Source organism: Pinus tabuliformis, chromosome J (assembly GCF_031772625.1).
Source record: "Pinus tabuliformis cultivar Carrire ecotype Pingquan chromosome J, CPIR1, whole genome shotgun sequence".
NCBI classification, from domain to species: Eukaryota; Viridiplantae; Streptophyta; class Pinopsida; order Pinales; family Pinaceae; genus Pinus; species Pinus tabuliformis.
In genome coordinates, this window is record NC_142295.1 from 192366825 (window position 1) to 192394807 (window position 27983).

A 27983-nucleotide genomic window follows, 5' to 3' on the forward strand; every position below is an offset into this window, starting at 1 on the left:
TCGATGCAACCATAAAGAAACAATCGATGCACCCAAAGGAAAATCATGATTCAGGTGCTTGAAATTGCTGGTGAGAGTGTTGTGAGTGCCGCGTCTACCCTTTCATGGAGCCCTGCATCATTTATTGCCCACCTTCCACTCAGTTTACTTGTTGGGACTATTAGCCTTGTTGGCATTTGGCCCAAAAAGTGGATCCAAAACACTCCTGAAGTCTTTAAGAGTTGATTAAGATCCTCCCAAGATCGAAACAATCATATTCCAAAAGCCCGCAGAAGGGCAGAAATACGCTATAGGGAGGATAAAATACTCCAAAATAGTTAAAAAAACAGAATATTATAGGCGCAAATAGAGCAACACACAGCTGTCGCTAGATCTGGCTGATCAACGGGCTAGATCTAATGGGCTAAATCGCAATCGGCCAAGCTGAAGGGACAGTTAATCGGCGAGTCACATCGGCAGTCGTAGAGATGGAGAGCATAATTTATAAAGCCCTGGCGTTAAGTGATCAGCGATTGCGATCGCATCGCATCACTACATCGCAGTGGAACATTACCAAGGGTCGGGGGGCCCACATCGCATCGCAGGTTTGCAATTGGCAGGAACATACGTCGTGTTATATGAAGACCGCTGGCTAGAGAGATATGTGATTGCGATCAGATCACAAGATTGCATCAGAATATTGTGAAGGAGTAGGGCCTCTATACAGGTGGTAACAATGCAATCCATAAGATTTGAAGTTTGGAGGGAGGCCAATTTTCACATATTTCCCATGTTTTTAAGTATTTCAAAATATAAGGGGAACAAAGGGACCAGGCCGGCTGCGATAGACGACAGCGACCCAGTTGGTGGAACCGATGAGAAAATAGACCATGTTTAAGGAATTTTGAGGTCCAAAAAGAAAAACAGAGGAGGGTGGGATTTACATAGTTGCAGCATTTTATGTATGAAATAGAAAACATTTATGGTTATCATTTGAAAGGGACTGTCGCAGGGATTTCATAGGCCCGATAGCCACTCCATTTACAAGATCAGGTGGCCAACCATCCTTAGAAGTGTTGTGCAGAAATGTTTACATGCTAGAAGAGGGATTCAGCTGGGATACAGCGGCCAATGGAAAGATCCCCAAAAAGGAAGAGAGGGGCCATATCACGTTGCAACCTGAATCAAACGAGATCATGGAGCATCGACATTCTGGCTAGCACAATAGCCATCTTAACAAACGTTATGGGGCATCTCTGGCACGAGAGAGCTCCCAGGCATCACAACAATCTGTCCAAAATATCTGAATATGGTTAGACTTCTGTTAGAAAACAAAACCTACGAAGCATGCTACCTATTGAGGGAATCAAATAGTTAAATAAGACAGAGGGATATATTAACACATGTGAAGCCTCAAAAGGCTCAGGACCATTGTAAACGAGCTATAAATAGCTGAAAACAAGATGAAATAAGGGTTCAACTTTTGGAGTTTATTCCTCCTTTGTTCTTCCAAGTTTCTCATCTGCATCCTTTAGTAATACAAGCTTCTTTTGCTGTTATACGTTCAATGTCCATTTCTCTTCTGTTCTATGCTTGCACTCAAACAATTTGTTCAGGTTTTCTTTGTGTTTGAGGCCAGATAACTTTCATCTTATCTCTTCTTTGATATATTTGATTTGAAAGCTTCTTTGCTGCCTGTAGTTAGCCATTCATATATGTTCATGTATGCAATCTGCTGGTACTGTCAGTATTTCCCATCTATCCATTAAATCTACAAACTATTGAGCATTTGTGGTCTAAAGCCTTGTGTTATTGGAGGTGTTCATGCGTGTCTTGAGCGAGAATAGTGCTGAAATGGTTATCTAAGTTGATCCAAACAATCATTTATTCCAATATTTCAGAGAACAATATTGAAGATTACATGTTACCAGGCATCTCCAAACTGCAACCTAGGAGAGTTTCCTAGAGTGCTAACATTATTGGCACCATTACTGGGGAGAGGAAATTGAAGCTCAGCTTCCCTGGGAAACGACACAGACCCAACTTTGATGATAGACAAAGTCCGGGCACATTTTTGGTTGTAATCATCTATCTGGCAACTCTACTAGAGGCCAAACCTCTTGGCGACTCCACTCCATAGTTCTGGCTCAATTTGTGAGGCACACTCGGAAAAATCCTAAGAAATCACAAGCTGATCCAATACTTGACCTTGGAAAGACCTTCAAAGAAAGAAAGACACTGCAGAAAGGAGCATTAGTTTCAGGTAAACCTAAACAATGTCTATATCTCTTCAAGAAAATCCCATAATAGAACAAATACATGTCGAGAGTACAGATTCTAATACTAGCAGTGAAGAAAATTTCTCCGAAATTCATAAAGCTCCTTATTCTTTAGGTTTTCCTTTTCCTTTAAGCCCAAAGGAAACCTCGCCTCCTATCCATCATACTACTTTAGTCCTGTCAGTCACTCCTCAACCCTCTATCATTCAGACTGCTAGTACTCTTTTAACTACCATAGTTATGGTAGGTCCAAAAGCACCTACCAAAATGGAAAGAATCATAGCTGCTAGGTATGGACCTCTAATACTACCCACTCCTTTGAATGCTATGCCCACTGGAGAATATCAGAAGTATATGCCTAAGTTCACTGGGACTGAAGGTGTTACTTCTAAAGAACACCTTGAGTCATTTTATAGCTATGCTGATAATCTAGACATTAGTGAAGATGATGTGTGGATGAGAGTCTTTGTCCAAAGCCTAGATGGGGAGGCCAGAAAATGGTTCAGAGAACAAGCCCCAAGATCTATAGCAGATATCGAAGCTTTAGATGATGCATTCCTAAAACATTGGGGGGATAAGAAGGATCTCCTCTACTACCACACTGAGTTTGGAAACTTGAAGAGGGAAAATGGGGAGCTGTTGTCCAATTTTAATAAGAGATTTAACTGCATGTACAACAAGATACCAGCGGAAGTAAAACCTACCACTACCTCTGCTAAACTCACCTATGCTAATGCTTTTGATTCTGACTTCTACCTACTATTGAGAGAGAGGTGATGTGCTACTTTGGCTGACATGTAGGATGCAACCTTAGAAGTAGAATCAAACATCATGGCTACAGAAAAACTCAAGGGAAATGCTGATAGAAGAAGACAGAGGGGCGAGTCTTCATCATCCTCTGATCCTAAGATAGATAAAATGACCAAAATGATCGAGTCATTAGCCTCTGAAATTTCCAAATTAAAGGTTGAACAACACCCTGGGAAAGGGAGAGTTCCCAATACCTTTGCTCCTAGAAATCCAAATCCATATAGAAGAGCTAATGAACAGTTGCAGATATTGCAAAGAAGCAAAGATGCCAATGAAGACCAAAGGGTGAAGACCCCTTTCCAGAATGTAGTCATGGAGGAAGAGCAGTTTGAAGAAGATGATGAGATCCATTGCCTTGAAGACAAAGGCAATGCTTCCTTTTTTACCGCAGCTGCCTATGAAAAGTCATTATGCAATGACCAGACTAACCAAGAATGGGGTGGTGAAGCTGTTCTGCAAGTTGAAGATCAGCGCAGATATAATCTGCGGTTGAAGATGAATAATGCCAAGGAAACTCCTGTTCAAAGAGCTGTTGACCCTGCAGTGCAATAAGCTAATAAGAAAAAACAACTAACAGTTGATCCTATCATCCTCAAAGCTCCAGCTCATGAGGTAAGAGTCCTTGACAAGTCCCCTTCTCCTTTCAGTTTTCAAGCAGAAATTCAAAAGCTAAGAATACGTATGCCTTTGATTGAACTCGTGAAAAGTGAGTCCTTCAAAAGATCCATCCTCGACGCCCTTGAGCCTAAAGCCATACAAGCCTCCACCGACTGTGTAAATCTACAAGATGACAAGCCAACTGTTATCCTCGGTCCAATGATTGAAAATGGTGAGGACAACTCCCCGTCATTCTATGTCTCTATGAACATTCATGGTAAAATCCTCCCCAACTACCTTTTGGACACTGGAGCTAGCCATAACTTAATGCCCAAGGCTTTCATGGGCGAGATGGGTCTCGACATCACTAAGCCTTATCATGATTTGTTTTCTTTCGACCCTATAAAAGTGAAATTTCTAGGATTAATCAAGGACCTAGACATCACTTTGTCTTACCTGCCTATGAAAAGAATGATGATGGATATTGTGGTAGTAGATGTACCTCCCAAATTTGGCATGTTACTTTCTAGAGGTTGGATCAAGAGACTAGGTGGATCATTACAAAATGATCTGTCCTATGCTATTGTCTGGAGGTGAGTGCAAGAGATTATACAGAGAGGCGCAGTTGGCTTACATCATCAGCAATGAGAATAATCCCACTAATCATCCCATATACACTGTTTATACTAATTTTGGAGCATGTATTCCTCATATTGAAGAGTCTCAGTTTGCCTCCACGCAACTTAAAAAAACCAGTTTTCCAAATTGCGCAAGATGGAAACCCACAGATTTGGGGTATGTTCTTTGATGGGGCTTGCTCCAAAGAAGTTGTAGGGGCAGGTGTAGTCCTTATGTCCCCAACACAGGAATACATTCATTTGTCTTTCAAATTAACCTTTCAAGTCACAAACAACATAGCAGAGTATGAAGCTTTGATTCTAGGCTTAAGCACTGCTATAGAAATGGGTATCAAAGGCTTGCAAGTGTTTGGAGATGCAAACCACATCATTCAGCAGGTAAATAAAGATTTCCAAGCAAAGCATCCAAGGCTGAAAGCATACAGGGATGAGGTATGGAGGCTCAAAGATTCTTTCAAAGATTTCAACATTTCTTATATTCCAAGAATGAAGAACCAGCTTGCCGACTCCCTTACTGTCTCTGCTAGCACGTTTGTTCCTCCTTTGCCTCCTAAATTGACATATGAAGTTTAGGTAAAATACAGACTGTCCCTACTAGACAATGTCAAGTATTGGAGAGTTTTTGAAGACGATGAGGAAATTAACAGGTTTTTACAAGTCGTTGAGGAATTTGCTAAAATGCACATCGACCAAGAAAATCAAAACATGGAAGAATTCGGCCAGTCAAAGCTAAAAAGTGAAATCGGCCGAGAAAGCATCGTACAGCTGCCCAGTAATCACATACCAAAGGGATTGGTGCCTCTAGAGAATCTTTTCGATCATAATGACGTGCCCTACAAGCCAGCCAAAATAGAGAATGAGTCTGCCATTTGTAAACATAATATAGGGAGCCTAGCCCATCCTAAATTCATCAATCTATCTACTCATTTATCTTCTGCCCAGAATTCTGAGTATTGCTCCCTCATGAAGCAATTCACTGATATTTTTTCCTGGGAATACAAGGATCTTAAAATCTATGACCCAGACATTATTCAACATAGGATCCCACTGGAAAAGAACACCACCCCTTTTAAGCAAAAATTAAGACCTATCAGCCCCCTCTTACTACCTTTGATCGAGAAAGAAACCAAGAAGCTATTGGATGCCAAAATCATAATTCCCCTAAGGTATTCTAAGTGGATAGCCAACCTGGTGGTGGTAAGGAAGAAAAATGGAGAAATCAGGCTTTGCGTCAACTTGAAAAATCTAAACAAGTGCTCTAAAAGAGATAACTATCCCCTACCCAAGATGGAACACTTGCTACAAAAAGTTTCAGGGGCTAGAGTCATGTCTTTCTTAGATGGATTTTCAGGTTACAATCAAATTGTTGTACACCATGAAGATCAGGAAAAGACTGCATTCACTACTCCTTGGGGCACTTTCATGTACTCAAAGATGCCGTTCGGACTGATGAATGCTGGGGCTACTTTCCAGAGGGCCATGGACATAGCCTTTGTGGGAGAGAAGGACAAGTTTGTCCTTATTTATCTTGATGACATAATGGTCTTCTCTAGCAGCCACAAAGACCATTTATAGCATTTGAAGAAGGTCTTCCTAAAGTGCAGACAGTTTGGAATTTCAGTCAACCTGAAGAAGTCACAATTTGCTGTAGAAGAAGGCAAACTTCTGGGACATATTTTTCTGTTGAAGGTGTGAAGATTGATCCAGCCAGGGTTCAAGCCATTCAGACATTGTCCATCCCAAGGTCAAAAAGGGACATTCAATCCTTCCTGGGTAAGATCAACTTTGTAAGGAGGTTCATTCCAAACTTTGTAGAGTTAGTAAAGCACATCACTTCCATGTTGAATAAAGGATCAGAGATAAAATGGACAGTCTCTTCAAGAAGCTCTTTTGAAGCCATCAAGAAAGCTATCATGGAAGCTACCACTCTAATCAGCCCAGATTACACTAAGGAGTTTTGTATCTTCTCTTTTTCCTCTTATGATACACTGGCAGCAGTTTTGTTACAGAAAAATGATGAAGGAATAGAGCACCCCATGGCCTTTTTAAGCAAAACTCTAAGGGACGCTGAACTAAGGTATGACCTTATTGAGAATCAAGCTTATGCTCTCACAAAATCTTTGAAAGCATTCAGGATTTATATTATGCATTCCAAAGTAATTGCATATGTTCCCTCGGCCTCAGTGAAAGATGTCTTAACTCAGCCAGATATTGATGGAAAGAGGGCAAAATGGATTGCAAAATTCATAAAATTTGACATAGAGGTGAAGCCCACTAAGCTTGTCAAAGGCCAGGGCTTGGCTAAGCTCATGGCCGAAGTAAATTGTAGCTTGTTAGACATAAATTTCATGGGTCTAAATTCAGATGATGAGCAAACAAAGGGAGCATCAGAAGAGCAAAAGCAGGATCAGTCCTTGGCTGAAAATCTAGCCACCAACATAGTTCATTTCTTGCAGAAGTTGGAAGTTCCTCCAGGGCTTAGTTTAAGTCAAGCTCATACCACTAGACTCAGATCAGCCAAATTCTACATCAACAAAAATCTACTTTACTGGAAAGACCCATCAGGAATCCTCTTGAGGTGTCTAGATAAAGAACAATTTGTAGAGGTCATACACCAGTTCCATTCTAGCATCTGTGGTGGGCATGATTATTGGAAAAACATAGCTCACAAAATATTGAGGGCTGGGTATTATTGGCCTACGTTGTTATCTGATGTGTTTTCTTTTGTAAAAGCTTGTGACAAGTGCCAGAGGTTTACAGGAAGACAACAACTAAAATCTCTGCCTTTGAAGCCAATACAGGTCAGCGGTCTCTTCCAACAGTGGGGCTTGGACTTTATAGGTGAGATTAACCCACATTCCAGTGGCCAACACAAATGGATCTTAGTAGCCACTGATTATTTCACCAAGTGGATTGAGGCTATACCTACTAAGAATGCTAATCATCAAGTTGTCATAAAGTTCTTGAATGAGAATATTTTCACTAGATTTGGTTGCCCAACCAAACTATTCACTGATAATGCAACAACTTTTAAGGCAAACGAATTGATGGACATGGATGAATCCATGGGCATTCAAGTGGTGCATTCTACGTCATATTATCCTCAAGGCAATGGCCTGGTAGAATCATCTAACAAGAGTTTGGTAAGGATAATAAAAAAACTGTTAGAAGACAACAAAAAGAGCTAGGATTCCAATTTGAAGTTTTCACTATGGGCTGACAGAGTTTCCATCAAAAATTCCATAGGGAACTCTCCATTTAAACTGGTTTATGGTGTTGATGTTGTTTTCCCTATCCAGTTGATCCTCCCTATGGCTAAGCTCTTACAAGAAGAACAAGATGAAGAAAATGACATGGTAAGAAGAATGAATAACCTAGTTGAATTACAGCAGATCAGAGAGCAGCTAGTTGAGAAGTCACAAGTCCATCAGAAGAAAATCAAAGAAACCTTTGACATGAAGGCAAAAGTGGACAATTTCCAAGTTGGTGATTGGGTGCTCAAATGGGATGCATTCAAGGAAAAGAAAGGAAATCATGGCAAGTTTGACTCCTTATGGAAAAGTCCTTTTGTCATCGCTCAAGTTTAGCACAACAATACATTCATCCTGCACAATTTGGAAAGAGGAGACACTTTTGGTAGCCCAGTAAACGGGCGGTTCCTGAAAATCTATTTCATTTAAGGCCTTAAAACCTTATTATTTTACATATGCTTTCTTTCATTTTTTATGTTTATGCTAAAAAGACTCCATACCCAATGGAACACTAGGGGAAAGATTTAATTTTGTTTTACAGGAAAGGCATTGCTCTGTGATTCTTGAAACCTCACAGGGAGGATTTCATCCCCAGAAGGGGCTAGTGTTATCGTTGTTGGCATTTGGCCCAAAAAATGGATCCAAAACACTCTTGAAGTCTTCAAGAGTTGATTAAGATCCTCCCAAGATCGAAACAATCATATGCCAAAAGCCCTCGAAAGGGCGGAAATACACTATCAAGAGGCTAAAATAATCCAAAACAGTGAAACAATAGAATATTGCAGGGGCGAACAGAGCAATGCACAGCTGCCATTAGATATGGATTATCAATGGCCCAGATCTAACGAGCTAAATCACAATTGTCCAAGCTGAAGGGACAGTTAATTAGCGAGTCACATCGGTAGTCGTAGCGGTGGAGAGCATAATCTATAAAGCCCTGGCGTTGAGCGATCAGTGATTGTGATCGGATCGCATCGCTAAATTTCAGTGGAACATTACCAATAGTCGGGGGGCCCACATCGCATCGCAGGTTCGCAATCGATAGGAACATACGTCGTGTTATATGAAGACCATTGGCTGGAGCGATATCTGATTGCGGTCAGAAGATCACATTAGAATATTGCGAAGGAGTAGGGCCTCTATACAGGTGGTAAAGCCGATTGCGATGATTCCTGGACCTAAAAGGGTTCGGAAATGCAATCCATAAGATTCGAAGTCTAGAGGGAGGCCAATTTTCATGTATTTCCTGTGTTTTTAAGTATTTCAAAAAACAAGGGGAATAAAGGGACTAGGCCAGCTATGATAGACGACAGCGACCCAGGGGGTGGAACTGATGAGAGAATAGACCATGTTTAAGGAATTTTGAGGTCCAAAAAGAAAAACAGAGGAGGGTGGGATTTACACAGTTGCAGCATTTTATGTATGAAATAGAAAACATTTATGGTTATCATTTGAAAGGGACTGTCGCAAGGATTTCATAGGCCCGATAGCCACTCCATTTACAAGATTAGGTGGCCAACCATCCTTAGAAGCATTGCGCAGAAATGTTTACATGCCAAAAGATGGATTCGGCCGGGATACAGTAGCGGGCGGAGAGATCCTGGAAAAGGAAAGAGAGGGGCCACAACACGCTGCAACCCAAATCAAACGAGATCATGGAGCATCGATGTTTCGGCCAGTGCAACAGCCATCTTAACAAACATTATGGGGCATCTCTGGCACGAGAGAGCTCACAGGCATCACAGCAAGCTATCCAAAATATCTGAATATGGTTAGTCTTTTGTCAGAATACGAAACCTACGAATCATGCTACCTATTGAGGGAATCAAACGGCTAAACAAGAAAGAGGGATAGATTAAGACACCTGAAGCCTCAAAAAGCTCAAGACCATTATAAATGAGTTATAAATAGCTGAAAACAAGATGAAATAAGGGTTCAACTTTTGGAAATTATTCCTCCTCTTTTCTTCCAAGAATCTCATCTGCATCCTTTAGTAATACAAGCTTCTTTTGCTGTTATATGTTCAATGTCCATTTCTCTTCTGTTCTATGCTTGCACTTGAACAATTTATTCAGGTTTTCTTTGTGTTTAGGGCTAGATAATTGTCATCTTATCTCTGCTTTGATATATTAGATTTGCAAGCTTCTTTGCTTCCTGTAGCTAGCCATTCATATATGTTCATGTATGCAATCTGTTGGTACTGTCAGTATTCCCCATCTATCCATTAAATCTATAAACTATTGAGCATTTTCGGTCTAAATCCTTGTGTTATTGGAGGTGTTCATGCATGTCTTGAGTGAGAATAGAGCTGAAATGGTTATCTAGCTTGATCCAAACCATCATTTATTCCAATAGTTCAGAGAACAATATTGAAGATTACATGTTACCAGACATCTCCGAGCTGCAACCTAGGAGAGTTTCCTAGAGTGCTAACAGGGACCACCACTTCATATCCCTACCTCCGCATTGTTGTTATCTCTGAAACGTTTGGCTGACAATGCACAGATTTAAGTATGCCAGAATATATGTTGGTGCTGGGAGGTGGAAAATGGCGTAAGGTTGTTCATGACTATTGCCTTCTTGAAATTGTTTTAGGTTTTTCAATATTTTTTGTTTTAAAAAAATTGTGGGCACGTACATTCAAAGGAAGAGTTTTTTTTTTAGTTTTTGTTTTAAAAAACACGAAGGGGCTCTTGATTTTTAAAATCAATTGGGGTATATTTTTTTAAAAATTGTAACTCAAGCTTGTGTTTTGAGATTCTCTTCGGATCTGGAATAGATATGGTTTGCTGGAGGTCAATTTTTTGTGTCAATATGAACAATCAAATAGTAGAGGCCTATTTGAACGAGAGAAATAAGCTTGACGGTTCCAATTACTCCAATTGGAAATTTAAGTTGTAGACCTTGTTGGAGGCGAAAAATGCATGGACAATTGCAAATGATGATGAGTTGAAGCCGACCATAGCCACAGGTGGAACAACAACAAAAACCCAAGACTGGGAAAAGGGGAGAACAAGGAAAAGGTGCTTCTCAAATTGTCTGTGAAATATTGCATTATTCCTCACATTCGAGAGTTTAAAGCTGCAACAGACATCTGGACAACTCTCAAAGACTTGTATGAGATCAAGAACACAAATCACCTATTATTTCTAAAGAGAAAGGTTCTTTGCATTAAAATGGAGGAGAATGAATCAGTAGCAGCATTCATCTCTCGTATTAAGGAGCTGAAGACTAAGCTAGGTGACGTTGGCGAAACAGTATCAAATACTGATTTGGTCACAATTACCATTATGACTGATGACTGTCAGATGTTCATCACTGGGTTGAATGTGAGAGAAAAAGTCCCCAAGTTTGAAGAATTGATGGGGATCCTAATGCAGGAGGAGGAAAGGTGACTGACCCTAAAACCCCAGAGCTCATATATTTCCCTAATGGAAAAGAAAAGCCCTTCAGAGAAAAGGCAAATGCAACACACAAAAGAGGAGGAACCCCACAAAGAAATCCACCTCCATCTCAAGGTATGTCTCCAAACAGAAGTGATTCAGGACCAAAATGTTTTTATTGCGGTAAATTTGGTCATATGGCTAAACATTGTCGGAAGAAGAAGTTTGATGAAGGTCAACAGAGACACAAGAAGCATGCAGGCCATTTGGCTGATGCAGATCAGAATTCAAATATCAGATTGTTCGTATCTGATTCTACGTTGTCAATTAAGGAGGATGAATCAGAAATTTGGTTCATTGACTGAGGAGCTTCCTCCCATATGACAGGTAAGAGGCAATGGTTTAAAAATTTCAGAGAATACAACACTGGTATGAAGGTCTACCTTGGAGATGATACAGGGTATGAAATCAAGGGATATGGTGATGTCCCTATCATACTACCTAATGGAAACATTAGGCATATTCATGATGTTATGTATATACCCGGGATTAAAAAGAACCTGATTTCTGTATCTAGAATAACAAATCAGGATCTTAAGGTACAGTTCTTTAAATCTCATTATGTAATTAAAGACATGTTGGATTGGGTGATGTCCATTGCAACAGGTGTACATTTAGGAGGATTTTATAAACTGGATGTCAGAAGTGTGTCACATCAAGTGTTTGCATCATCAACCATGTCTGTAGATAATCTCTGGCATCATAAATTTGGGCATATAAACTTCAGTGACCTACTACTTCTTCAAAAAAAGGTGTGGTGAATGGTCTTCCTATTTTGAAGAGTATGCATGTTGACCGTGAGGCATGTGTTCTTGGTAAATTACATAGAGATGAATTTCATGCTATTGTCAATAGTAAGCATAGGGATATACTTGAACTTGTACACATTGATCTATGTGGGTCAATGTAGACAAGGTCATTAGGAGGGGCCTACTATTTTCTTATTTTTTTTTATGAATGTACAAGGTTCACTTGGGTGTATTTGCTCAGGCATAAAAGTCATGCTTTTGAATACTTCAAGAAATTTAGAAGTATTATTGAGAAGAAAATAGGAAAGTTCATCAAAATTCTTCACTCGAAAAATTGTGTATAATTCAAGAAGGGTGATTTCATCAAATAATGTAAAGAAAACGGAATACAATAACAGTTCACAACACCTTACACTCCTCAGCAAAATGAGTTTGCAGAAAGGAAAAAAAGAACCCTCGCGGAGTGTGCTTGCAGTATGTTAAAAGGTAAGAAGATGACCAATGGTTTTTAGGCATAAGCTGTAAACACTGTAGTGTATCTTAAGAATAGGAGTCCTACTAAGTGTTTGGATTATAAAACTACCTTCAAAGCATTATTTGGCTTCAAGCCTGCAGTAAGTCATATTAGAGTTTTTGGACATAAGGCTTTTGCTCATGTCATGAAAGAATATAGGAAGAAGTTAGATTCAAAATCCATTAAGTGTACTTTTGTTGGATACTGCAGTGAGTTTAAGGCTTATAATTTGTTTAATCCTTCGAATCAGAAGGTGTTTGCAAGAAGAGATGTGGTATTTCATGAACTGGTAGATGATGGGAACCCTGTTAAAAGTGATGAATAATGGCATGTGCCTTTACTGTCATAACATGGTGATGAAACAGGGGCTATTGAACACCAATAGCAACAGTAACAGCAGGAGAAAGAAGAATTGGTTTATCAAATCAAGTTTGAAACTAGTCCGTAGAGGGGAGATGAGAACAAGTTTTAAGCCACTCCACCACTCATAAGATCAAGTAGGGAGATACAATTTCCAACCAGATACAGGGATCATGCACTCATTACTGGTATGTTGAACATTGCTGAACCTTATAATTTTAATGAAGCTAGTCAAAGTAATGAATGGAGGGAAGCAATGTAGGAGGAATATGAATCTATCATTAAAAATAATACCTGGGATTTACCTTAGTTTCCTGAAGGGAAAAAACCCATAGGGTGCAGATGTCTATAAAAATTAAAGTTTAAAGTAGACAGATCTATAGATAAATATAAAGCTAAGCTGGTCACAAAGGGGTATTAGCAAAAAGAATGTATAAATTATGAGGAAACCTTCACCCTAGTAGCTAAATTAAACAAAATTAGAATGATTATTGCATTAGCTACTAAACACCACTAGAAAATACACCAGCTAGATGTAAAGTCTACTTTCTTAAATGGAGATCTGAAAGAGGAAGTATATCTAGTGCAACTAAAGGGATTGGTCAAGAAAGGGGAAGAAAATTTAGTCTCCAAAAAGAAGGCTTTATATGGATTAAGATAGGCACCCAGATCATGGAATGAAAAAATTGATTCATTTTTCCTACAACATAGTTATAAAAGAACCAAGAATTACCCTAATCTGTACACTGTGTTTGACAAAGAGGGGCGAATTGTCTTGATTTCTTTATATGTATATGATCTTATCATTACAGGAAGTGTAGATGACCTCATTAAAGACATCAAAGATAAAATGTCACAGGTTTTCGAGATGAAAGACCTTGGAGAGCTACACTATTGTTTGGGTCTGGAAGTCTGGAGGGGTGCTGGCCAGGCTTTTCTGTCATAGGTTTAGTATGTCAGGAGCTTAGTCAAAAAGTTCAAAATGGATCAGTGTAAAGATGCAGCAGTACCTTTACAGTAGAATATCAAACTTCAGAATGATGTGGTTCTAAGGAGGCAGATACAACATTGTATAGACAACTGGTTCGGAGTCTAATCTATTTGACTACAACTAGGCCAGATCTAGCTTATGCAGTCAATGTATTGATCCAATTCATGTCAAATCCTCTTGAGAGTCATTGGGTTGTAGCGAAAGGTGTCGTAAGGTATTTGCAAGGAACCTTAGACTTTGGTATTATTTAATGATTTGTTTGATGTTATATTGACAAGTTTTTCAGACTTTGATTGGGCTGGAAATGTAGATTTCAGACGATTCATAATAGGCTATGCATTCAGCATTGGGTCTGAGGTCATTGCATGGAGCAGCAAAAAACAAAACATAGTATCCTTGTCTTCAACAGAAGCTGAGTATCAAGCAATGTGTGCAGCAACTTGTGAAGCAGTTTGGTTGAGGAGACTTCTCCATGATGTTGGAGAAGAACAGAAGGTTGCAAAAGTTATCAAATGTGATAACCAAACCTCAATCAAACTTGCAAATAATCCAATATTTCATTGATCTAGGTTCGGGTGTGATGAAGGAACATTCCAAGACCTTTTACTTTCGTGATGTGTTAAGTTGCATTTTTAAAAGAACATAAATGAATACATCTGCATATTGTAAAGAAGAGGAACAAGACAATCATCAACAACATAAAACATAAGCCATTGATAAAGGAGTTCATCGAAGAGGGACTATGTCTCTGGGCCATGATGTCAAGATGGTGTAGGCCGCTGCATTAAGTGTTGTCAATAGTGATGACATACATAGACGTGATGTTGCTATCATACAGGGAATATGCCCTCACGCAGGAGTGGCTCCAAGAGATGTTCCACTACAGGAACTCTCAGTCAAAAGACTCATATTAGTATGACACAAAACTCATGCATGATGACCATCTCGCCAACATGGCATAAAAGGAACCTCAATCCAAACATACATGATGACAACATGCGTATCCCATCAACATACAACAAAAGGGACCTCAAAACATAACATGAAAAATCATGACAACAAGTACATCACATAGATGATTGCGCATCACATCAAGTAGGAATCATGAAAACAAGTATAAACAACATCCCACATAAAGCATCAACAATCTGTGCAGCACAATGCATAGCAAAAGAAGTACATGAACACACTGCATATACCTCACAACCAAGGGCCATCTGAAGAAGTGGATGTCAAACTGCTGAAGTTGTTCATGCCATCGATCTCACGACATCAATCACAAGGAAATGGTTGCTCGCACATAAATGTTGACACCTGCACTTAACTTAGAAAAGTGGCTGAAGAATAGAATGAGAAAATGAAAAGTCTAAACACACCATCAGATTTGTGGCGTCGAATAGTGCAAAATCGACTGTCAAATTTATAAATTCTAATAAATTGAGAATCTGGGGATCAAAGAATCTTTTAGAATCCCCCTAGATTCCTCAAAGATTCTGCTCCATGGGTGGACTGGAAATCTGCAACTCAAAAGGCGAATCTGACCTTGCCATTGTGACCCCTGCGGATAATCATGAAAAACGATTGTAAACTTGACTATGTTTCAACAAAAATAATTTTTACCTCCGTAGAGAATCTTTGGGCATCAAAGAATATTCTGCCTCCTCTATCTCGAAATCTATGCCCACTCCTGGTTACTCCATCTCCCTCCCATGCACTAGTGAAAATGAATGTTTATATTAAATCTTGGGCAAATTTAACAAGGATTTAGTTTGGTGCAGTGGTAAAATAGGAAAATGGTGGAGGAGGGATCAGGGGATCAAGTCCCACCCCTCACTATTTTAACACATAATTTTTTTTTTAATCAAAATGAATTTTAAATAGGGGGTCGGGTCCGCATTGGGCGGACTGCCCCCATACCTCCAGATCCAAAATATGGTGTGCATTAAGGTGTATGCATTAAATGGTAATGGGAGGTGGTACATTTCATTGGATATGAGGCTGCATGGTGGGGGCCGGCCCACGTGGGTCGGGCGGGTTCAATCCCTGTCGACCTCACCTTTATACATGGCAGGGATTAAGGTTGGAGGGGGGGTGTGGGCAAGGTCCACTGGAAGTGGCCCGAGCCCACCCCCATATATACATTTAATATGGTTATGGTGGCATGGCTCCGGGGCTAGCGGGGTCATGGCCGCCCACCCCTATATATATATATATATATATATATATATATATATATATATATATATATATATATATATATATATATATATATATATATATATATATATATATATATATATATATATATATATATATATATATATAATTTTTTTTCATTTAAACAACTTAGCCATTTTTAAAAAATTGAAAAAGGACCAAACGAGGCAAATTAACCGAGCCACAAATTTGCCTAGAATCTAGCCCAGGTTGGCTGGGATCTGGTGGTCTAGTTTTGTCCAAATTGTGGTCTCCTTAAGCCTGCCCAGTCAGCAAAAGTCAACTGAACTTTGACTGCTTCTAAATTTCGCATACGGACTTGGTTTGATAAACTATTCACATCACCGCGATCAGGACGACGAAATCTGTGCTTTGGTCCTAGTCTGAAATCATTCTGATCACTTTGATTTTTGAGCTTTCATCAACCCTCTTTGTCCTGTGTGTGTCTCTAGAGCCACCTAGAGCAATTCTCTCCACTGAGGAGATTTTGGTCCTCCAAAAGCATGAAAAATAATTTGCAATTTTTCTGTACCTTGTTTGTACCACAAGTGTCCTAAAAGGTCTCGCTTCCATCTCCTTCACCTTTGCTCTTCGGAGCCTTAAGCGATGATCCGACACCTGCAATCTATAGTACATTGTTTTTCAAATTACATGATTGTCTTAACTGACCAACTAATGACCCAAGCGTCCCATACTTGCCACGAGTTTATAACACATATTCGGTGGTCAAGTTTACAAAAAGATGGACACAATACTCTAACTATGAAAACAAGGCCAACATATCATTACTGCTTCAACAAGTTATGGAAAACACATCATCAGTGCAACACATCATTTACAAAGATAAGGCCAAACATTGTTTTTTCTTTAGACAAGTGATGGAAACATGACATCACTTTCACAGTTTATCATGCAACTCAAAATAAGACCAGGCATCATTGTTGTTGAACAAGTGATGCAAACACGTCATCACTTTTACAATTTAAAATGAAACAAATGATTTACAAAAGCACGACCATGACAAGCTAACATATATAGAAATCATTTTTCACTTATTAATGTGAATGGGTCGCCTCCTGATCCAGGTGGATCTTGGTGGCCACCTGCCAAGCCCACCTGGACCCCTACCATTGTTCTTCTCAGCATTTTCAGTTTCCTTAATTGTAGAACAACTTACTATTTTTAGCAGTTTTTTGGGTCCTGAACTTCCGGAGCCGTTTTGAGGCCCTAAACGACGTTTTTTGGGGAATCCGAGGGCAACATTGGTCCATGGAATGGATCGATGTTGCCCGTTCCCACAATGGTAGTGCTCGGATAGATCTTTCTAATGAGCTATTGTATGCATCAAACGGAGATCGTATGCCAAAGTTACGACCCTGGGAAGTTGATGTACCAACTTACCCCAAACGGGGCCCATAGTTTGGCGTTTCATCTTCTAGGGTTAGGTTTTGGAATGTTAAGGGTTTTTCCACTGTTTCTCAACAATAAATAGGCCTTCGAGCCTCATTGTAAGACAGTTCGGAGGCATGTAGCCACCACATCTCTTCTCAGAGATAAGCTACCATCGCCCTAGCTGGGTTATTTCCATTACTGTTTGTAAGCATATTTCAGTATTCTACATTAATGAAGTAAAGTATTATTTCCGCTGCATATCTATGTTTATGGTTATCTCTATTTTTATGGTTATCGCATCTCTGTATTTATGGTTATCTCTGTAATCTATTGCGTTCCTGCTTAAATCCGGATCAGTGGTATCAGAGCGGTCTGCTTTTTCTCTGTTTTTCTTTGCATGTCCCCAATGAGGTCGGGATATAAGGAGTTAGGGCTTGAACTAGTCGAACCTTTACAAGACCAGCCTCGCAAATCCCGACGGCCTCCCATGGCAGATGAGAAGAAAGACGAGGGGGCAGGAGATCCTATCAAAATCTTGCTCGAAGAAGCCGTCGAGCGACAACGGAACGCGATGATGGATAGTTTCGCCAAGATCCTTCAGCGGCTACCCAGAAGCGACGCTTCAGCTTCTAGCAGCTACTCTGGAAATGCCACGCCCTTGAAGGTACAAGTTAATTTTGAAATCCCCATCTTCGAGGGTAAAATAGACGTAGATGCGGTAGATAAATGGTTAAATCTGCTAGAAGGGTATTTTTCTGTTCATGAATTTTCAAGTCGAGAAAAGATTGTTTTCGCTTTTCTCAAAGCAGCCCCCCACGTCAAGGACTGGTGGGAAACCTACTGCGAGCAGAAGGATGAAACTACCGGCTCGCTATTTTCAGCCGCACCCACTTGGGATTCATTCCGCGATGCCATCAAGGAGCAGTACTACCCTGTCGAAAGCTATGAGGATGAATACATAAAATGGACCATGCTGCGGCAGGGAAGGGACCAAGACATGCCGGAGTTCACCAATCTCTTCCATAACCTTCACACAAAGTTGGGTATCAAGGATACGGAGCAACATTTGATACTCAAATACCGCGGCTGCCTGCACAAGTACATTCAGGAAGAAATACAATTCCTGAACATCCCCTCGCTCGGCACAGCATACCGATATGCCGTCAAGGTCGAACAGAAGTTTAAACAAAAGAAGCGAGACTTTGGATCTACTACTCCAAAGCAAGGGAAAGGTGCCCCTAAAACACAGAACAAAGGGCAAAGCCAAGGCGGGGCAGCCCAAGACAACCCGCCAAAGTTGCAGACAAAGAACGGCACCGCGAAGACGAAAAAGGACACGGGAAAATGGTGTGAGTTCCATAAGAGCTCCACTCACAACACCAGTGAGTGTTGGGCCAAGCAGTCACTGGTGGCCGAGCTAAAGGGTCCAGAATTAGATACCTATTCGGACTCTGAGTCAGAACTCGACAAGGGGAATGAAAAAGGGAAGCAGATCATTGACGCGGATCCCAATGCCACTGTTGCTACCGCCAAGATCCAGAAAAGTGAACCCGAAGATCCAGAGGAGGAGGAGCGTCTCTTCCACTCCTAGATGTGGGTAAAGGGCTCCCCGCTACAGTTCATTGTCGATAGTGGGAGCCAAAAGAACCTCATTTCGGCGGAGGTCGTGAAGCGGTTGGGCTTACCGACCACAGCACACCCACAATCATACACCATCAGGTGGCTTCACCAAGGACGGGATCTTCGCGTGAGCCAACAATGTCGCCTTCCGTACAACATCAAGCCCTTCACGGATGAGGTATTGTGTGACATCGCTCCCCTTGAAGTTTGTGATGTATTATTAGGACAACCATACTTGTGGAAGCGACATGCTGTGTATGAATCAAGGCCCCGAGCTGTTATTGTTACATTGGGGAATAAGTTGTACAGGATACCAGAGGTAGCACCGCCTACCGCCATCTCCTTGATTACTACAAAACAATGTAGTAAGCTCATTTCCAAGACTGGGAAGTTTGTTTTCCTGATGATACGCCCTCAAGGAAAGAAGAAGCTGGTGGCCACGACCTCCAGACAGGACCCCTCCGCATGGCAACTACAGATGGATAAGGTCGTGAAGGAGTACGAGGACATCTTCACCTCCCCCGCAGGGGTTCCTCTGCACTGTCAGGTCAAGCACTCCATCGATCTAACCCCAGGTGCGCCGCTACCCAATGGACCAATTTATCGGCGTTCGGTTCTAGAGAACGATGAAATCAAGAGGCAGATTCAGGAGTTGCTGCAGAAAGGTCACATCCGTCCGAGCTCATTGCCTTGTGGGAGCCCGATCGTGTTGGTACAGAAGAAGGATGGGACTTGGAGACTTTGTATTGACTATCGGGCATTGAACAAGATCACTGTTCGTAATAGGTACCCGATCCCACGGATTGATGACCTCTTGGACCAACTAAAGGGGGAAAAGTACTTCAGCAAGATCGATCTGAAGTCAGGATATCGCCAGGTACCGATCGAACCCTCTGATGTGTGGAAGACTGCCTTCAAAGCCAAGGAGGGCCTCCTCGAATGGTTGGTCATGCCTTTCGGATTGACGAATGCTCCTGCAACCTTCATGAGGCTAATGGATGACATCTTGCAGCCATTCACCAGCTCATTTGTAGTGGTATACTTGGATGACATTCTAATCTTCAGCCAGAGTTAGGAAGAGCACCTCCACCACATCCGACAGGTTCTTCAAACACTGCGACAACACAAGCTGTGTGCCAATTTGGAGAAATGCACTTTTGGCATGACCCAGGTTCAGTATCTAGGATACATTATTGATGAACAGGGGGTGCATGTGGATCCAGCCAAGATCCAAGTCATTCGGGATTGGCCAGCCCCGACCACTCTGACAGAGCTCCGCAGCTTTCTAGGCCTTGCCAACTTCTATCGCAGGTTCGTGTTGGGGTTTTCTCATATCGCTTGGCCCTTGAGTCAAGTCACCAAGGGAGGAGCGAAAGCGAAATTCTTTTGATCTGAATCTCAACAGAAGGCATTCATAGAATTGAAAGATCACCTTTGCACGGCACCAGTGCTCACGTTACCAGATTTACAACAACCATTTGAGATCGAGATGGATGCCTCTGACTATGCTATTGGGGCAGTCCTTACTCAACACGGGCATGCAGTGGCATATCACAGTGAAACACTTTCAGACACAGTCCGGAAGTATCCAACCTATGATAAAGAGATGTACTCCATTGTGCAGGCCTGCCGACAATGGAAGCATTACATTTTGGGGAAGGAAACAGTCATCCACACAGACCACCGACCCCTGCAGTTCATACAGACCCAAGGGAAATTGCAGAATGATCGCCATCAGAAGTGGTCTACATATCTGCAACAGTTCCATCTGAACATCAAGTACAAGAAGGGCAGCACCAATCATGTTGCAGATTGCCTCAGTCGACCACCAATCATGGCGTTAACCACTGTGCTCAACTCTTGTGGGCACGAGACTTCTGATTGGCCACTTCTCTACAAAAGTGACCGAGAATTTGGCCACACATACCAAACACTCTTGGGGGGTCAGCATGTTCCAGATTTTCACCTCCAAGGTGCACTATTATGCCACCTGGGTCATCTTTGTGTTCCTTCAAGCGAGCGTGCTAAGATGATTTGGGAAGCACACTACAGTCGGGCTGCTGGACATTTCGGGGTTGAGAAAACAGTGGCAGTACTACAAAAGTATTTCTATTGGCCAAATCTTCGACAGGATGTCGGGAAGTACATCAGATCATGTACTGCTTGTGCCATTGCCAAACCAACCATCAAGAAGCAAGGCCTCTATACCCCGTTGCCTACCCCTAGTAGACCCTGGGAATCCATCTCCATGGATTACATGTCAGGGCTTCCTTCCACCAAGCATGGAAATGATTGTGTTTTTGTGGTCATCGATAGGTTCTCGAAGATGGCCATTATGGTAGCCTACAAGAAGAATATCATAGCAGAAGCCACTGCTAAACTCTTCTTTGAACGAGTGTGGGTGCACTTTGGGATCCCACAGTCTATCATCTCAGATCAGGACAGTCGGTTCCTCAGTACATTTTGGTCCAGTCTCTGGTCAATGCTGGACACCAAACTCACTAAGTCCACAGCCTTCCATCCTCAAACTGATGGCCAGACCGAGGTTGTCAATCGAATGATTGTACACATTTTGCGCATGTACAACTCAAAGCATCCACGCACATGGGATGAGAGCCTCCCCTATGTTCAGCACAGCTACAACCGAGCTCTTCACAGCTCGACTGGCCACAGCCCTTTTCAGGTGGGCTTGGGATTCCAACCACTATGCCCCATTGATGTGGCCCTGCCACTTGCAGCTACTCACACAGCTTCAGCTCATGTCCAGTCCGAAACAGATAAGGCAACCAGCTTCATTGAGCGAATCCAACATATTCGCCAGCAGGTCCATGACATTCTGGAGAAATCAAATGCCAAGTACAAGCAGCGACATGATCAACACTGGGTGCCACACAAGTTTCAGGTGGGCGACAAAGTCTGGTTGCATCTGCAAAAGGAACGCCTTACTGGAGCCTATCGGAAACTGAGACCACTCCGATATGGTCCTTACACCATTACTAAGGCTGTGGGGGACAATTCATTTGAGCTCAGCATTGCCCCATTCCTTGGCCTACACCCAGTGTTCAATGTGGATCGCCTTCGGCCATACTTTCCACCATTACTAGACACATCCAACATTGCAGAGCAGCTCACACCCACAGAATTAAACCCAGATTGCATGGAACAGGCTGCAACTGATCGGATCATGGACACATAGATCAAGAACACTTGCCAACAGAATATCCAACTATATCGAGTTGTCAAAGCAGGCCAATTCCTTCACCAGGGCAAGTGGTTCACCAGGGACCAAGTTCAGCAAAAGTTTCCTCATCTCATGGAGGAACTCAATGCAATGGGGACCATTGCTTCCTAAGGGGGGAGGAATGATCCAGGTGGATCTTGGTGGCCACCTACCAAGCCCACCTGGACCCCCACCATTGTTCTTCTCAGCATTTTCAGTTTCCTTAATTGTAGCACAACTTACTATTTTTAGCAGTTTTTCGGGTCCTGAACTTCCGGAGCCGTTTTGAGGCCCTAAACAACATTTTTTGGGGAATCTAGGGGCAACATCGGTCCATGGAATGGACCGATGTTGCCCATTCCAACAATGGTAGTGCTCGGATAGATCTTTCTAACGAGCTATTGTATGCGTCAAACGGAGATCGTATGCCAAAGTTACGACCCCGGGAAGTTGATGTACCAACTTACCCCAAACGGGGCCCATAGTTTGGCGTTTCATCTTCTAGGGTTAGGTTTTGGAATGTTAAGGGTTTTTCCACTGTTTCTCAACAATAAATAGGCCTTCGAGCCTCATTGTAAGACAGTTCAGAGGCATGTAGCCACCACATCTCTTCTCAGAGATAAGCTACCATCGCCCTAGCTGGGTTATTTCCATTACTGTTTGTAAGCATATTTCAGTATTCTACATTAATGAAGTAAAGTATTATTTCCGCTGCATATCTATGTTTATGGTTATCTCTGTTTTTATGGTTATTGCATCTCTGCATTTATGGTTATCTCTGTAATCTATTGCGTTCCTACTTAAATCCGGATCACCTCCTTATGGCGATTTTTATTGTCGAACAACTACTTCACCTGGTTCACACACTGGCGCTTTGTCTTTAAGGTGCTACTCTAGATGGAGCCTCCAACAAGTGGCTCTTTGATGGCCACTTCTGTCGCAATGACTGCAATAGGTTTTCTTCCTCCAGATTTGCTTAACATGTTTCTTTACCTGCTGTTGCGGGGGTCCTCCATGCCTCGTCCTTTGTGTGCTACCATTCTTTTCCAACACTTAGAAAATGTATGGTTATGTAATCCACAAAAGGTACATTTTTTTAGATGCCATATTTTACGTTCATCATTACCAACATGATTATAATCGACATGAACATTTGAATGTCAAGAGTAGTTATACCTTTCCTTGATGTCTCTGGTGTAAGTATGGTGATGAGAGCTTGCCTTAGCTCTTTCCCTGCCATGGGTTATGGGGATGTGTTCCCATCATTCTCTTTCCTCGACGATTTCGATGATGTCTTAGAAGAATCTGACACCTTCAAACATTCTCCTTTGGTGTATCTCGAGCCTGCAAATTGAGATCTCTATACAACCTCCAATGGTTGAGTTATGCCTTGGTTATTGACACCAAGTTCTTTTTCCTCCTTGTTTCTCGTCCTTGTAAGGAGCCTCATGTTTGTCCCTGTAATTGGGATCTCCACATTTCCAACATGAATCATACTATGTGAAGATGAAACCGAAAGGAAATCAACATCTTTTACCTCTTATGTCGATTTGGAAAGAATGGATGAGGATTTCTCATCATCTATTGTTGGTGGTTCGCTAGCTATCTCAGCGCAGTCCCCAACTTCCTTTCTGACATACCCAAGTCCTACCTGACGGGGTAATTCGTTCACTTTGATGGGGTTGAAAATGCCTTGGCCATTAATGCCCAAGCCTTTTCCTTCATACCATATTCTCTTCAACAGTTTGGAGCCAATTCCTGTGGTATGATTTTCAAAAATAGCAAAATCATCATCAGGACACATACATGAATTTAGAGAATTACATATTACCTCACATTGGTCATGTTGCAGATTTTCCACGACCTCATCCTTTGCTTGCAGCTATCGTAGAAAATTATTTTTCTTCTCTTTCTCTTCATGTAGATGTATCTTCAATTCAGCGTTTTCTGTTTGAAGATTCTTCTTGTTGTGCTTCAGTTATTCCAGGGCCTCTTTCGTGGCTTGCAACTGAAGCTGCAATCGCTCCTTTTGGAAATTTTTAGCATGGTCTTGTACATCGCTTTTTCATCCTCTGTCACTACACGTTCCATTGTTCACACTGCAATTCACATCCATGCAAAGACTACTCTCATACCACTTGATCCAGGTCTGGGTGTGATGAAGGACCTTTCCAAGACCTTTTACTTTCGTGATGTGTTAAATTGCATTTTTAAAAGAAAATAAATGAATACATCTGCATGTTGTAAAAAACAAGAACAAGACAGCCATCAACAACATAAAACATAAGCCGTTGATAACGAAGTTCATCCAGGAGGGACTACGTCTCTGGGCCCCGGTGTCAAGATGGTGTAGGTCGTTGCATTAAGTGCTATCAATAGTGATGATGTACATAGAGGTGATGTCGCTATCATACAAGGAAAATTCCCTCACGTAGGAGTGGTTCCAAGAGATGTTCCACTACAGGAACTCTCAGTCAAAAGACTTCTATCAGTATGACACAAAACTCATGCATGATGAGCATCACGCCAACATGGCATAAAAGGGACCTCAATGCAAACATACATGATGACAACATGAGTATCCCATCAACATACAACAAAGGGATCTCAAAACATAACATGACGAATCATGACAACAAGTACATCACATATACAATTCCGCATCACATCAAGCAGAAATCATGAAAACAAGTAATAAACAAGAACCCACATCAAGCATCAATAGGGATCTGTGCAGCATAATGCATAGCAAAAGAATTACTTGAACGCACTGCATATACCTCACAACTTGTCAAACTGCTGAAGTTGTTCGTGTCATCGATCTCACGACATCAATCGCATAGAAATGGATGCTCGCACATAAATGCTGACCCCTACACTCCACTTAGAAAAGTGGCTGAAGAATAGAATGGGAAAATGAAAAATCTGAATGGACCATCAGATTTGTGGCATCGAATAGTGCAAAATCGACTGTCAAATTTCTGAATTCTGAGAAATTGAGAATCTGGGGCTCAAGGAATCTTTTAGATTCCCCCTAGATTCCTCAAAGATTCTGCTCCATGGATGGACTGGAAATCTGCAACTCAAAAGGTCAATATAACCTCACCATTGCGACCCCTGCGGAAAAACATGAAAAACGACTGTAAACTTGACTATGTTCTGACAAAAATAACTTTTACCTATGGATCAAAAAATATTTTGCCTCCTCTGTCTCGAAATCCATGCCCGCTCCTGGTTACTCCATCTCCCTCTCGTGCACTAGTGAAAAATGAATTTTTATATAAAATCCTGGGTAGATTTAACAAGGAGTTGGTTTGGTGCAGTGGTAAAATAGGCAAATGATGGAGGAAGGGTCGGGGGATCAAATCCCGCCCCTCCCTATTTTAACACATATATATTTTTTTTAAACAAAACAAATTTTAAATGGGGGGTCGGGTCTGCATTGGGCAGCCCATCCCCGTACCTCTGTATCCAAAATTTGGCACACTTTAAGGTGTATGCATTAAATGGTAATACGGGGGGGTACATTTCATTGGATATGAAGCCCCCCATGGGGCCCCACCCACGTGGGCCAGGCGGGTTCGATCCCCACCAACCTCACCTTTATACATGGCACAAATTAAGTTTGGAGGGGGGTGTGGGCCGGGTCCACGCCGCAAATTTGCTCGGAATCTAGCCCAGGTTGGCTAGAATCCAGTGGCTGGGTTTTGTCCAAATTGTGGCCTCCTTAAGCCTGCTGAGTTAACAAAAGTCAACCGAACTTTGATTGCTTCTAACTTTCGCATACGAACTCGGTTTGATGAACCGTTCACATCACTATGATCAGGACGACGAGATCTATGCTTTGGTCCTAGTCCGAAATAATTCTAATCACTTTTATTTTCAAGCTTCCATCAGCCCTCTTTGTCCTCTGTGTGTCTCTGGAGCCACATGGATCATTCATAAAAACACAAAGAACATTGATACATAGTTTCATTTTGTCAAGGAGAAAGTTCAGTCAACAGAAATCCATATTGATTATTGTAATACATGTGACAATGTTGCTGATATTTTCACTGACACTCTTGGTAGAATCAAGTTTGGATTGTTTAGGGAAATGTTAGGAATACTTGTGAACCCATTTCTCCTTTAAGGGGAAGTGTTGAAGATAATGCAGAATATGTAAATCTAGAGAGATTCAATTCACTGGACCCTTAGATTAGGAATTAGTTCCTACTTCTTAGGTAGTTGTTCTAACTTCCCTAGATGTGTGAACACTATATATAATATCTCTTGTAAGATGATTTGAAGGTAGAGCGTTATGCTAGAGGTAGTCTCCAGGTGGAGCTCCTCACCTATGGGTTGTCCACTTAATCAATAAAGTCGATTCTTTGGTTTGTTTAACACTCTATTTGTTCATATGTTTTGATATGTAATGTTATGGACAAATGCAATTTGATAGTCTTAAAAATCTCAATGTAAAATAAGTCAATGAATATATTTTTGTGAAACAATACAAAGGTCTATGTAATGTTGTGGATATCTTCATATTTTAGAGATCCAGATGCATGGTACGCCAATACAAATATGGTTTCAAAACCAAAAATGTTGTATGAAAACGAAAATTATCAATTTATAATTGTAATGGGTATCTAAAATAAGTTTTGTTTGCAAGAGTTTTCTGTTGTAATTTTAAAGAAACAATTTTTTGGTTTAATCATTTTTTGTTAAAATTTAATTTTGAATCTATAAATAGATTCAGTTTCTTTAAAAATCTTGCAAGTGTTCAGATTGTGTAGAATTCAAAAAGATTTCAACAAATTCCTACCAAATTTCAAAACAAAAAAAAAAAATTTAAATATATGAACAAAAAAATCCTTTCAAAATTACAAGACTACAACTTTATCTTTACTCTCATAAACGAGAAGAAATCCTACTTTCTTAGAATATTGAACAATTCCATAATTGGTGGTCTTCTATAGACAGTGTTCAACCACGTTCAACTTGCCCTTATTTTGTTCGATTACAAGTTGAAACCACTACATGAAGATAATTCGTTTTAATTGTATTTAATTATTTATCTATGGAACAATTTTTTGCATAACAAATTACTACAATGTTTTGTGATCCAAAGAGATTAGTGCTTCCTTATCCATATACTCAACAGAATACATAATAACATATGAAGGTGGAGCATTTGTGACCGATTTCACTAAAGTTTTACCAGCATAGATCCATTTTAAATACGGATTTAATATGAGCCTAGAGGAATCCAATTTCTTCACGTGACATTTTTTTTTTGACCTAATGTTATTTAAATGTTTTGTATAATTATTTTTATTTTTATTTTTATTTTTAGATTTTTAAAATTTTTTGTTTTGCGGGACATAAGAAAAATGTTCACTTTGATGACGGACGGACAATGTTACACATCATATTGGGTTGTAGAATGAGCCTCTCGGCTCAATAAGTGTATTTCTTTGACATTATTTTTTGTATGAGAAATCCTCACATTGCATAATTTGATGCATCGCTTTTGATTTCGAAAAACTAGTGTAGATGAGGAAGTGCCATATAGAAGTTGAACTTATTACTTTTTTCAATTTCTGTGAATGGAAGTTGTTGAATACAAGTACAGAGAAATAGCTCTTTACTATTCTATTTTGTCTGTGGATTCATGGGGCATTCCATGTTCCTAAATGTAGAGACAAATTTCAAATGGAAGTTTGTAAGCTATAGAACACTTTTGAGCTTGTGAAGGGTTTTAGGAGTGGTGTGCCTTGCATGACTCCTAACATCACCTTTTGATAGAGCATGCCCTCATGTTGTTGCCCATATTGTTTGGTCCTGCTCTAAACATGTTTCTTACCTCATGTGAGAACTTTTCTTCTCCTCTATTCCACTTTGTTCCTTCTCTTCATTATTTCATCCAATATATAGATGT